At 40.3% G+C, this 11,916-nt stretch overlaps 1 non-coding gene across 1 annotated transcript; it reads right to left on the minus strand.

Moving 5' to 3' along the window:
* Positions 1–10,892: 10,892 nt before the first annotated feature.
* Positions 10,893–10,963, minus strand: TRNAA-UGC (transfer RNA alanine (anticodon UGC)). Its single transcript has one exon. It is a non-coding gene; the product is annotated as a tRNA-Ala (tRNA).
* Between the last annotated feature and the right edge of the window lie 953 nt (positions 10,964–11,916).

Consider the following 11,916-nt stretch of genomic DNA (forward strand, 5'->3'; position numbering starts at 1 on the left):
ACTCTGAGGAATCCAATTACATGCCCACAAGAGAAAGTAGCATAGGGAATTGCCCATATTCAGAGAACCCCAGAGCAGATCTTGATAGTAACAGTCAAGTAAGACCTTTCCCTTGCTTCTCTTTCTTTCATGATAGCTTGCCTCCCAGTCACACCCACAAGATCCAGTCCTGAAGGATTCAGAAATCTAAGCTACCCAGCTAGAGGAGAGGAAGGGAAAGGCAGGGAAATTGGTAAGGAGGCAACCATGCCATCCTCTCTCTCTGTTGGCTCCCAGCAGGGAGCAGAGCTAATCTGGGGAGGTAGGAAGCTTTAACTTTAAATGAAGTTCATGGTTTTATTTATTAAGCTAGAGGGGAAATTTTAGTTACTGAATGGAAGCCAGCCTTGGTTCTAAAAGTGACTGGGGAACTTTTTCTTATCAAGAGTGCCTGACAAAGACATGGGGAGCTATCCAAGAGTTCTTCCAAAAGAGTGTGGGGTAGAAATAGTCCACTGTGTAAGTTTAAAGAGACGAGGAGAGAAAAGAAAAAAGTTTTCTGCTTACATCTATTGAGTTCCTCTTTTTCAAGATTACATTTAAAATGTATTAAAGTAAGTTGTGTGTGTGTGTGTGTGTGTTTTAGGAAGATTATCCATTGTAAGTTTACTCAGGCTAACAAAAATGTTAAATTTATTTGCTTGAGTATAATTTAATTGACTGGGTATGGTAACACTGCTTGTCTTATTAAAATAAGAAAAATTTTGACTATCTAAAATCCAGTCCATCTCTTTTTTGGTAATAGTGCTTCAGTTTTCTTTTGGGAAATTACCTCTCCCTCATTTAATACAGTTTAGTGAGACTATTAACTCAAGATATTCAAGGTGTCTTGTCTTCTGCTAGCCAAGGGCTGGGCTTATGGCCCAAACTATCCCTGAATTTACATCTTGAGCCGAATGAGAAAAAGGCTGTAAATACTGGGCACTCACAGTTTCCAGAGGAGTACCCTGATAAGGCGGTAAGTAGCAATCCAGACTTTCGGACCTTCCCCTTTCCTATTTCCAGATGTGAGTCTCCAGTATCTGAGCCACCAGATACCCTGCCAATACACTACCCATTAGGTAAGTGAATCATAGTCAGTTTCTATTGCTTACAACCAAAAGAAGTGAATTTGTGCTGACTAGAATTTCGTATACATTTATTTATGTCATTGATTAATACAAAAGAAGTTTTAATTTAATAGGTGCATTTTGGTAGGAATATGCTTTTAAAAAAGAAGATGAATGGAGGTGGGTGCTGTAAATAGTAAGTGGGGTTGGGGCAGGCACTGAAGAAACAATGATTAATAAAACAGGTATATTCCTGCTCACATGAGGCTTATAGTCTATTGGGACAAATACAGTCATAAATAACATTTACTTCATCAGCTGTTCATTGTCTATGATGACTGAAAAACAGGTGCTATGAGAAATTTTTTTATATTATGAGAACACATAGGAAGGCAGGGAGGGCTTGCTGGAGCAACAGGGACCTGTAGAGTAAGAAGTAGGAGTCAGTCAGGCACAGTGGAGAGGAGGTGCTGATGGAGGCTGGGGCGGGGGCAGTAAATAAGTTTCCAGGTAGAGAGGAAGAAGTTCAATGTTTGGTAGGCCAACAAGTACATGGTGCCTTCAAAGAACTAACAGAAGATCCCTGTTGCTAGGTTATGGAAACTCATAAGCAAAGAGGCTGAGTCTTGACGCTGAATAAAAGGATGACACATGGGCAATGCCTTAACACCAGAGAATGAATCTCTGTCTTGTGCAGGAGATTTTAGAAGCCTGGGCAAGATAGTAAGGATAAGGAAATATTCATTTCATGAGCTGGGTTGGAACAAATGCCTCAAACACCTATATCACTGCCTTTATCACTTCCATGTAAAAATGGTGCCTCGGGCACAACACAACCAGAAGCAGAAACTACTACAAATATTACTGGAATAATAGATCCAGCCATTTTGTTTCAATTCAGTAAGTGGATAAGATCAGAACAATTATCTAGGTTTTAGGATGCTAGTTCACAGTCCCAGAGATGGCAAATGCCAAACCCGGGATTCCATAACACTGGTGATTCTACTCACTGCCCTGCCCAATGCGGGGGGGGGGGGGGAGGGCGGGGGAAGGAAACATGGAAGGAATGGATTAATGGCATAAATGGCTTCCAAATCTCTCACCTGTATATATCCCTTTGGGAAGAACTGAAAAAAATGTGATTCATAAATATTGAAAGTATCTTGAGACTCACCATGATTTATTTGGGGTATGCCGTGTAGAACTCAAAAAATAGAAGACATGACTATTTTGAGACACACTGATCAGCTTCCACAAATATTTACTGAGCTCTGCTGCCTATTCAGCACTGGGTTGGGTGCTCTGGGGGAATACAAAGATAAACGAGACAAGTTCCTTGCCCTTAAGAAGCTTATCTCACAGAAAGGCAGTCAAAATGACAGCCAGGTCACTTTCATTCTCTTAGACAGATTACTTACTCTATAACAATGTACATTGTGCTAAAGTAACAACACATATTGATAAGCTATATTATACTGAATGCATTAACCTAATCATTAATAATACGACATGAACTTGATGTACCATTTTAAGAGAAATTAAAGAGGAGGAAAAACAAACATCTATGAACCAGGGCTTGATGGATTTCATTTCATTTCATTCCTTCCGCAGCCTTGCAAAGTATACATTAATGACCCCATTTTACAGAGATAGGAACCGAGACAGTGAGGCTAAGGAACTTTTGCCTATGGCCACACAAACGATAGCGGGACTGGACTCGTAGTCCGCATCTCTGGCTCCCCAGTGCCCCTTGTATCAGCTGCTTCTTAGTGCTTCACGCAGAAGAGTCCTCCCAGGATTTCATCAGATCCTTGCTGTTTCTAAACGGTGTTACTAAACAGGGCATTGAGATGATTTAGATAAGTGATGAACATATACTTTAGAGAGGCTTCTTATGCATCTTTCTTTTATTTGCCTATCCTATATAAAACCGGTGAGATTTTGGTCTGAATTATCACAGGAGAGATAGAACTTTTGTGTGCCCATGAGTCTCTTGCTCTGTTGAATCGTCACTGTATGACCCTAAAAAGTCGTATTTGACAATAATCATTTATTGTCATTGAGAAAAGAACAAAACTAATACTCCTTGAATGACAACTATGATGCTGTGTGGGTATTAAATGATATATACTCTTTTTTTTTTTTTTTACTCTACTGTAATGATCCCATTTTTTAACACTTCTGGGCCACCCTTCTTCCCACTCATCCCAAGTGTGTTACTGAATCTGACATCTGTCAGCCCCAAAGCAGTAGGAGGTTGCTAGAATATAGCACATATCCAATAGTTTCTTTTCTTATTTCATTTTTTTTTAGATTCAGTGCCTGAATGTCACAAACTGTGTTTTCACAATATCCCTAGATAGTTATTATTATCCTTATTTTCAGTTGAGGAAACTGAAGTTCACAGAGATAAAGAAACTCATCTCATCCCCACGGTTAGCAAATGGCAGATCTGCGATTCCATGACACCCTCTGTTAGCTCCACTCGCCACTGTGCCTAAGGGGGGTTGAAAGAAATCATCGGGGCCAGAAAGCCAAGGGAATTGACTATGAATCACTGGGCAAGTTCTATAACTATGGTAGAGTAAGTGACAGATGTTATTGGACATAAGTATATTTTTCCGTCATTTATGGTCCCTTCCTAAGCAGACCTCTGAGCTCCTATTCCAAAGGGGCTGGGCACCTTTGATAATATGCTCCTACCTTCGCACCTGGCTCTCTTCCCCTCCCACAGTTCTCTCCTGTCATCTGTCAGACGGCCCTTTACAGCCTGAGAAGAGATGTTCCTATGGAGATTTCCAGGGTCTTCTCCACTATGAGTCTTGCAGCAATTTCTTAGATTTTTCCTTTCCTTCCTCTCTTTCTTCCTGCATCTACTATACAGTAGGCCCTCAAGGAGCTCATGGTCAAGTGGGACTGACAGGCTTCTGGACGGTTCATTGTAATGTGATTTACAAAGGGAAGTTCAACCACTGATTTAGTATTTTATTAGGAACTGTTGAATGTTGGAATCTCTCGTGATTATAGGACACAACCCTTAAACTATTATCTTTAGCACTCCCGATTGCTTCCTGGATGGTTAGAAAAGATGAATCTGTTTCTACAACTTCTTCCTCACAGGTTACTTACTACTTTGTATTTCCAATAGCCAATCTTTATATGACATTTTATGCTCCCAAGTAAACATGGGTGGTGGTGTTACTATACAGTCCTTTGAGGGTGCTGTGAGGGACTTATGCTGTATGTGATCCTGGGTGATTTAGTATGGAAGTTCAAAAGAAATAATGCCCCATGTAAAAGGGCTTGCGTTTTGTTTAGAGCTTTGTCCAACATATAAGTGATAATGCACAGCACTCTAAGGAACATCAAGAGTATATTTGGATTCCTGGAAGCAACTGCCTTTTCACAGATAGCACTTGGGAAACTCGGCCAGCCTCTCACAAATCTGTGAGTGGTAGTAAAACGAAGCTGGTGGGGGACAGTGGTGGAAAGTCAGCAACAAGTACATCTTTTTCACTTTCCCCTGCAGAGTTATAAGCTGTGAGGTCTTTTTTGCATTGGAAGCATGGAGCTGAGGCCATGGGTGTTAAGAGAATTGAGTGGGTATTGGTCAGATTGAGTCACTTTGTCTTACTGTAGTGGCTTACATGTTGCTATGATGCCGGAAGCTATGCCACTGGTATTTCAAATACCAGCAGGGTCACCCATGGTGGACAGGTTTCAGCAGAGCTTCCAGACTAAGACAGACTGGGAAGAAGGACCTGGCAGTCTACCTCTAAAAAAATTGGCCAGCAAAAACCTTATGAAAAGCAGTGGAATGTTGTCTGATACAGTGCAGGAAGAGGAGCCCCTCAGATTGGAAGGCACTCAAAGTACTTCTGGGAAAGAGCTGTCTCCTCAAAGTAGAGTTAATCAAATGACATGGGTGGAGTAGAGCTTTCAGGACCTTAATTTGCTGATGTGGTTTGACTCAAAATGAGAAGAAACAGCTGCAAACATCCATTAATAATCAGAACATGGAATGTACAAAGTATGAATCTAGTTAAATTGGAAGTCATCAAAAATGAAATGGAATGATTAAAGATTGATGTCCTAGGTATTAGTGAGCTGAAGTAAACTGGTATTTGCTATTTTGAATCAGACAGTCATACAGTCTGTCATGCTGGGAATGACAGAATGAAGAGGAATGGTGTTACATCCATCATCAAAAAATATTTCAAGATTTATCCTGAAGTACAATGCTATCAGTGATAGGATAATATCCATACGCCTACAAGGAAGACCAGTTAATACAACTATTATCCAAATTCATGCACCAACCACTAATGCCAAAGAATGAAGAAACTGAATATTTTTACTGGCTTCTGCAGTCTGAAAATGACCAAACATGTAATCAAGATGCATTGATAATTACTAGAAAAAGTTGGAAACAAGGAAGAAGGATCTGTAGTTGGAAAATATGGCTTGGTGACAGAAATGATGCTGGAGATCACATGATAGTATTTTGCCAGACCAACAAATTATACATTGCAAATATCTTTTTTCAACAACATAGATGGTGACTATACATGTGGACCTCACCAAATGGAAAATATAGGAATCAAATGAAAAAGCTCAATATCATCAGTCAAAACAAGTTTGGGGCCAACTGCAGAACATACCATCAATTGCTCATATGCAAGTTTAAATTGAAGCTGAAGCAAATTAAAACAAGCCCACAAGAACCAAAATATGACCTTGAGTATATCCCACCTGAATTTAGAGACCATCTCCAGAATAGATTTGATGCACTGAACACTAATGACTGAAGATTGGACAAGTTGTGGGATCAAGGACATTATACATGAAAAAAAACAAAAGGTCATTAAAAAGACAGGAAAGAAAGAAAAGACCAAATTGGATGTCGGAAGAGACTCTGAAACTTGCTCTTGAATGTAGAGTAGCTCAAGTGAATGGAAGAAATGATGAAGGAAAAGAACTGAACAGAAGATCTCAAAGGGTAGCTCAATAAGATAAAGGAAAGTATTATAATGAAATGTGCAAAGACCTGGAGTTAGAAAACTAAAAGGGAAAAACACATTCAGTATTTCTCAAGCTGAAAAAACTGAAGAAAAAATTTAAGCCCTGAGTTGCAATATTGAAGGAGTCTATGGGCAAAATATTGAACAACATAGGACGCATCAAAACAAGATGAAAGGAATACAGAGTCACTCCACCAAAAAGAGATGGTTGACGTTCAACCATTTCAAGAGGTAGCATGTGATCAAGAACTGATAGTATTGAAGTAAGAAGTCCAAGCCGCACCAAAGGCACTGATGAAAAACAGGGCTCCCGGAATGTCCGAATACCAATTGAGATGTATCAACAAATGGTTGCAGTGCTGGAAGTGCTCACTCATCTCTACCAAGAAATTTGGAAGACAGCTACCTGGCCAACTGACTGGAAGAGATCCATAGTTGTGCCCATTCCAAAGAAGGTGATCCAAAGAATGTGGCAATTATCTAACAATATCATTAGTATCACACACAAATAAACTTTTGCTGAAGGTATTTCAAAAATGGTTACAGCAGTAAATTGATGGGAAACTGCCAGAAATTCAGAAGAGGATGTTGAATGAGGGATATTATTGCAGACGGATCTTGGCTGGAAGCAGAGAATAGCAGAAAGATGTTTACCTGTGTTTTGTTGACTGTAGAAAGGCATTCGATTGTGTGGATCATAACAAATTATAGATAACATTGTGAAGAATAGGAATTCCAGAACATTTAATTGTGCTCTTGTACATAGACCAAGAGGCAGTCGTTCAGACAGAACAAGGGGATACTGCATGGTTTACAGTCAGGAAAGATGTGTGCCAGGGTTGCATCCTTTCACCATACTTATTCAATCTGTGTGCTGAACAAATAATCTGAGAAGGTGAACTATATGAAAAGAACAGGGCATCAGGATTGGAGGAAGACTTATTAACAACTTGTGTTATGCAGATGATACAACCTTGGGTGTTGAAAGCAAAGAGGAGTTGAAGCACTTACTGATGAAGATCAAAGACTACAGCCTTCATTGTGGATTACACTTCAATGTAAAGAAAACACAAATCTTCACAACTGGACCAGTAAGCAGCATCATGCTAAATGGAGAAATGATTGATTTTTATCAAGGATTTCATTTTGCTTGGATCCACAATCAACACCCCTGGAAACGGCAGTCAAGAAATTAAATGAAAAAGACCAGACTTGTCTGACAGAATCTGGAGAAACCCTAGAGTATGGCCCCTGGACTCCCTCTTAACTCAGCATTGAAGTTGTTTCTGAGATTCACCCTTCAGCCAAAGATTATATAGGTGCATAAAACAAAATGAAACTAAATGGACACACCAGCCTAGGGGCAAGGATGAGAAGGCAAGAGAGGACAGGAAAGCTGGTAATGGGGAATCCAAGGTGGAGAGGGGAAGAGTGTCGACATGTTGTGTGGGTGGCAACCAAGGTCACAAAACAATATGTGTATTAATTGCTTAATATGAAACCAATTTGCTCTGTAAACCCGCATGTAAAATACAATAATAATTTTTAAAAATCAAATGATGTATTTCATTGGGCAAATTCACTGCAAACGACCTCTTTCAAGTGTTAAAAGCAAAGATGTCACTTTGAGAGCTAAGGTGCACCTGACCCAAGCTATGGTGTTTTCAGTTGCCTCATATGCATGTGAAAACTGAACAATGAATAAGGAAGACCGAAAAAGCGATGCCTTTGAATAACGGCATTGACGAGCAATACTGAATATATCATGGACTGCCAGAAGAATGTACAAATCTGTCTGGGAAGAAGTACAGACAGAATGCTCCTTAGAAGCAAGGATGAAGAGTCTTCGTCTCATGTACTTTGGACATATTATCAGGAGACACCAGTCTCTAGTGAAAGACATGCTCGGTAAAGTAAAGGGTCAGCAAAAAAGAGGAAGACTGTCAAGGAGATGGACTTACACAGTGGCTATAACAATGGGTTCAAGCATAGCAACGACTGTGAGAATGGCACAGGACTGGGCAGTGCTTTGCTGAGCTGTATGCAGGGTCACCATGGGTGGGAACCAACTTGAAGGCACCTAACAACAACAATTGGCCAGAGGAACTCTGTATTGGTTTAATCTGTAAAAACCCGTTGCCGTCGAGTCAATTCTGACTCATAGTGACCCTAATAGAACCCCTCAAAATTCTTGTCCACCCAGAACCTCAAATGTGCCTTTATTTGAAAATAGGGTCTTTGCAGATATAATTAAATTAACATGAGGCCATATTGGATTAGGTGGGCTCTAAATCCAATGACTGGTGTCCTTATAAGGAGAGATAGAGACACACTCTGGGAAGATAGCCATGTGAATAAGGAGGCAGAAACTGGAGTAACGAAGCTATGAGCCAAGGAACACCAAAGACAGTCAGCACCAACCAAAAACTAGGAGAAAGGCATGGAACACATTCTTCCCTAGAATGTCGGAGGAAGCATGGCCCTGTGAAAACCTTGACTTCTAGCCTCTAGAACTGTGACAGAATAAATATCTGTTGTTTTAAGCTACCTAGTTTGTGGTATGGTGTTACGGCAGTCCTAAGAAACTAATACAATTTTCCAGCCCTGATTATTTAAATACTGAGGCTGTTTTACAGGGAAGTCAGAGCTCGCAACTGTGTTTACTAAGCAAATCACACCATCAGGCCAAACCAAGCGTGTGTGGGGAACATCCATTTGTTTTCTCCTTTCAAAGAGGGAAGAAGAAATAGGAATATGGTCTGCCAGCAGAAATGCAGTTAGGTTATTTATAGCTGAAAGACATTTTTCTTTTCTTTTCTTTTCTTTTTTGGCCTTTCTTCATCCTTGATATCTGGAAACAGCTAATTTCTGAGAACCGCAAGGCCCAGAGCATTGCTGATTCACCCTCAGGGTCCAGGGTAGCTCAACAGAGTAAACAGGTGTATCTCAGTTTCTTGGGCTGCTATGTAGCTGCTATAGCTGGAATGCTCCTTTCTCAAATTCTTTCTTATTAGAAGGATTCATGGTTAATGTTATAATTTCTGGAAAACTCTTAGAGTTTTTCAGGAGAAAGATCACACTTAAATGAATGACAACACAGTATAAGACTTTAAATAATCCAGGTTCTTCCAATATCTGAGTTGCTTCTCCCTGAGAGTAACTTGGGCTTCTTTAAGAACTATGTGAATTCTTTGATGGCACAAAGGGCATTTCAATAAACCCTGGACTGAATTCATTCATTCAGTTACTCAACAAGCATTCCACTTGTTATGCGCCACACACTGTATTAGCCACAGGGGTCATCAAGAGCTGTAAAGGGCCTCCTTGCTCAGAAGTTCTCCTCGTGTTCTGGCATCAGATGCTGCATTTACCCTCACAACAACGTGGGGAAGGAGATATCGTTATTAGCTCTATTTTACTAACGAGGAAGTCAGGGCTCAGAGAGGTCAAATGTTGTGCTCAAGGACTTCTATGTAAAATGTATTTCTGAATTTCATTCTATTCCCAGTATATCAGTTTGCATTCTCACAATATATGAGCTCTTGTTGCTAGATTTTCATCAAAATAGACCAACTAAGGTAAATATACATAGACCCTTGGCATTTGCAGATATAACTTTCATGACTTTGACTATTTGCAAGACTATTCTTGGGTACTGTGAGCAAATGACCTGGTGGAGCCATAACTTAGATATTTAATTTGCTGAGACATGATCTGAATCTCTTGCCCGAAGAGGCTGGGGTGTGGAGGCCATTCACTCACATCCTGAGTGGCTTACCTACCATCTACATCCTAATGTGGCTCTGTTTCTTCATGTTTTCCTTCATGTATTTTATGGGGAAAATGCTATTGTGGTCTGCCCATTATCAATAGTACTTCCAAATTTTAGAATTTCAAGAGAAAGTCTTAATGGTTGTCCATCACGAAAATCAATATATTAAACTGCTCATACGGGAATTATGAGGTTTAGTTTGGGGATTCAGAGACAGAATTTGATACTCGCAGTGGATATCTCCTTGGCCATTTGAGTCCCCAGAGGCTCTTTGCTGCCCTGTCCTCCATTCAGGAATGGCACATAAGAGCTGTGGTTTGTGTTGCTTTATGGAAATCGAGCAGTCATGTTGTGTTGTGCTAGACCATCAAAGTGATTCCTCAGGGCCCTGTAGGCTTTCACAGCCCCCAGTGATTCCTTCCTCCTAATCAGAAAGATTTCCTGGCATGGGTATTGCAGGGAATAGACAGTATTATGCAGCCTTGGAGGTTTATGATCATTTTTTGCAATTATCTATCTATCTATCATAAGATTAGTAGAATGAGCAGGTCTGTCTCAGATAGAGCTGCTGCAGTCACATCTACTTTGTGCCCTTATTGCTGATAAGAGTCTTACTCTCAGCTCAACTCACGACCCTGGAGGTGTCATTACATATTACACTTCTATAAAATGTTCTATTTGGAAGAATTTTGATGGGTATGAAACACTCCAAATAATTGATTTCAAAAGCCTCTTTTTATTTGGAATTGTTGTTGTTGTTAGCAGCTGTTGAATCAGCCCCCAACTCATGGTAACCCCATGCAATGCAGAATGAAACGCTGCCTGATCCCCTGATCAGCTGTGGATCAGATTGTTTGGATCCATAGGGGTCTCACTGGCTTATTTTTAAAAAGCAGATCACCAGGCCTTTCTTCCTAGTCTGTCTTAGTCTGGAAGCTCTGCTGAAACATGTTCAATATCATAGCAACACACAAGCCTCCACTGACAGATAGGTGGTGGCTGTGCTTGGGGTGCATTGGCCAGGAATTGAACCTGGGTCTCTTGCATGCAAGGTGAGAATTCTACCACTGAACCACCACTGCCCCCTTATTTGGAACAGGTATTAGTAAAATAAATATCTCCAAATTAGTGAAGTGCCTAGGTGATACAAACAGTTAAGTGCTTGACTGCTAGTCTAAAGGTTGATGGTTTGAACCCACCCAGAGGTACCTCAGAAGACAAGTGTCTAGCGCCCTCCTTCTTAAATGTCACAGCCTTGAAAACCCTATGGAACAGTTCTCCTCTGTACACACTGGGTCTCCATGAGTCAGAACAGACTCGACAGCAACTAACAACAACAACGTATTAGTTAAGTGCTATTTTAACAGCAGAAAAAGGAGATATGTGGCCTGCAGAGTCCCAGTCCCAGAATCAAAGAGTATGGAAATGATCAATTTGAAGTAGAGAACCAATAGCTTAATAACCAATACAATCACCATTTCCAAAAACTATTCCAGTGAGTGGAACTCATAACTCTTATGATAAAACAGTCCTACATGTTTTACCACAAACAGTAGTTTTGAAAAACAACAACAGCTCATTTTTCACCTTTGGTAACCAATGACCAATTGCTAGAAAAGGACATCATGTTTGGTAGAAGGTCAATGAAAATGAGGGAAACCCTCAATGAGATAGATTAACACAATAGGTATGAGAATGGACTCAAACATACGGTTCTACTCTAACACACAAGGGGTTGCCATCAGCTGGAGTCAACTTGAGGGCAACTGAATACTGGCAGTTTTAGTGAAGGGGCCACTTTGGTGTCACCAAATAGCTGTTACTGGTGACCTAGTGGAATGCCTGGGGATCAATGTGAACAGTAACCTAACCTGGAAAACAATGAAGAACCCAAGTTAAAATAGCCTCACTTAGGAGGAGGAAGAGGGTAACCCAAAAAGGTAGAGGTAGGCATAAATGAACATATTTTCAAAACAAAAAGTATATACTTTGTTTCTCATTACTGAGATAAGACATCTATTGTGAGAATTTTAGA

Source organism: Loxodonta africana, chromosome 11, assembly GCF_030014295.1.
Source record: "Loxodonta africana isolate mLoxAfr1 chromosome 11, mLoxAfr1.hap2, whole genome shotgun sequence".
Lineage (NCBI taxonomy): Eukaryota > Metazoa > Chordata > Mammalia > Proboscidea > Elephantidae > Loxodonta > Loxodonta africana.